Source organism: Danio rerio, chromosome 16 (genome assembly GCF_052040795.2).
Source record: "Danio rerio strain M-AB ecotype USA chromosome 16, GRCz13ab, whole genome shotgun sequence".
Lineage (NCBI taxonomy): Eukaryota > Metazoa > Chordata > Actinopteri > Cypriniformes > Danionidae > Danio > Danio rerio.
In genome coordinates, this window is record NC_141036.1 from 32,364,398 (window position 1) to 32,366,915 (window position 2,518).

The 2,518-nt window shown below is 32.7% G+C and overlaps 1 long non-coding RNA gene across 1 annotated transcript; it reads left to right on the forward strand.

Annotated features, from left to right (window-relative positions):
• The first annotated feature begins 343 nt into the window (after positions 1-343).
• Positions 344-2,275, forward strand: LOC141378209 (uncharacterized). Its single transcript, XR_015511519.1, has 3 exons — positions 344-433; positions 775-807; positions 890-2,275. It is a non-coding gene; the product is annotated as an uncharacterized LOC141378209 (long non-coding RNA).
• The last annotated feature ends 243 nt before the right edge of the window (positions 2,276-2,518 follow it).

Sequence of the window (2,518 nt, forward strand, 5' to 3'; positions counted from 1 at the left end):
TTCAATTAAAAATGTGCAGTGTCGCATGACCAGTATAGTTTACTTCCTGTTTGCACAATAAGGAGATGATGGCTGATTCAATTCCAAAGCATGTATGTAAGCATTAATAAATGACAGATACACTGTAAAAAAATTATTCTGCATTTTAGTATTTTCAACATGATTTTGTTTGTTGAAATAACAAAGATGGTAATTCAACGTAACCTAGTAAGTGTTCACTGTCTCAACTAGTCTGTAATAGAGTGTTTGTCGACTCAACTTAAAAAACAAGCCGAACCAGCATCCTATAAGGTGGGCCTCATACTTCCAATCCAGCAGGTGGCGGAATATGCACCATTAATTCAGTTTTCCAACTGCCAGTTAAACACCAGATGAAGTCAGACACATGGGATAATATTCATCAGACTTTTTATTTGTTCAATCATCACATTTGGTAAGTAATGTTTTTTTCAAATTTGTGTTATACCTTATAAAATGACACATATGAATTGATTGTCCATGTATTGTTCCCAGTATAAATGTTTCAGATTAGACCTTTGCTAATGCATGTGCAGTTTGGCCACATTTATAAAGCTTAGTAAAGTTTGTTTTACTGTAGGTTTGAATTTGCAATATCTCAGTATGTGTATAAAAATACTACTTTTCTAGTTTCCTGACTGATCTACTACAGGTAGTTTTATATAGATTAATGAATCTCCCATTAATATACAGTGGAAAATATTTTGGAAAAATATAAACATTAATTCATTTAAATGTCCTTTTCTCATTTTAAAGGTTGTTCCCAGAGAGCAGACTGACTCATTTAAGGTGAGATTTTACCAGTTTTTTTCATTCATGAATGTACAGTAGTCAAATATTTAAGACCAAATATGATTTTCTCATTCTAAAGGTTGCAGCACATTCCCAGACAGAAAAATTAAAGAATGAATAAATATTATTCTTTTTGGCTTAGTCTTTATTAATCAGGGGTTACCACAGCGGAATGAACCGCCAACTTATCCAGCACGTTTTACGCAGCAGATGCCCTTCCAGCTGCAACCCATCTCTGGGAAATATCCACACACACTCATTCACTAAGGACAATTTAGCTTACCCAATTCACTTGTACCGCATGTCTTTGGACAGCATGGTTTGCTTGTTTTTTTTTTTTGTTTTTTTTTTCCGGTGTATTATGTTACAAGCAAGTTTGAAGCTTGCATATTACATTGCAGTTTGTACATTTTTGTTTTGATGTTTTAATAGCCATTTCCAGTACCTTAGAGCAAATAGGCAGATGATTATTGTAGAGAGCTACACAAACACCATTTAAACAGGGTTTTAATTAGGCTTTTCTTCATTCAACCTCCTCATTCCAATAATAGTCCTTGAGGCCTAACATTAAATTGACTTTTAATGTGTGTACTTAAAGGAGCAATGCTAAAGAAATCTTCTATGAAATGCAGGTCAGTGGTCTGCTTGGGAATGTGTAAAGACAGATATTGAATATAGTCGATATTTTAAACATTCAGCTGCGAAACAGATTCATTACCCCATTCCATATCACATATTATAATCACAGCTATTAGTATTACTTTGAGGTTCCTGATTTCCTCTGATGTGTAGAAATAATGGTGATTTAAAATGAGATCGGAATCCTAAGAGCTTTCATTTGGCCTGAGGACACGGAGGACATTGAGACCTATCAACCCTCAAGAAACCAATCAGCTTCCATGAAGACAGTTCAAACAATGGTGATAACCAAGCACATTAAAATTTAACACAGTAATTGAAAAAGGAAACTCAACAACATGACTGTAGAAAATGATGTTTGATGCCATGATACAATCAAGAACTGGAAACAGAGGCACTGACATGAAAACCAAATCAAATTTCAGTTGATATGTGACCATGGTTTAGCATATCATAAATATTTACAAAAGTTTATTGAAGGTTACTAAGTAATACATGCACTTTACAGAATGTTGACTTTTTCAGATCAAACACTTTGGGCAGGTATAATGTATAATAAAATGCCTCCTCTTGTGTGCTGTAAATAAACACTTAATGTTAATTTAATGTAATATGACTTGTTAATTTAAAAAATTAACACTGTTAATTTTAATGTAATATGACTTGTATAATGAAAATGGAAAATATATTTCATAACCCCCCTGGGAAACTCCCAATTGGGGCTGCATTTTTCAAATAAAATACATTAAGTTTGTGGTCATCTACACATGAAAAAAAGTGGTTGTCAGATTTGAAGTTATTGTCTAAATAAATGAAACTTTACACAAAAGCATGGTGGAGATAGGGATTTATTTTATGGGTGGCTCTAATTGCTGGAAAACTTTTTTAAGGTGAGAAAATCAGTTTTGTTTCAGTTTAAGCAATTTTCAAACTGCACTGAAACAATATACGTCATTAGACAAACAAGCAAAGAGGTATTTTTAAAAATTATTTTAGCTTACTTGAAATTATTTATTCATTCATTCATTCATTCATTCATTTTCCTTTGGCTTAGTCTCTTTATTCATCA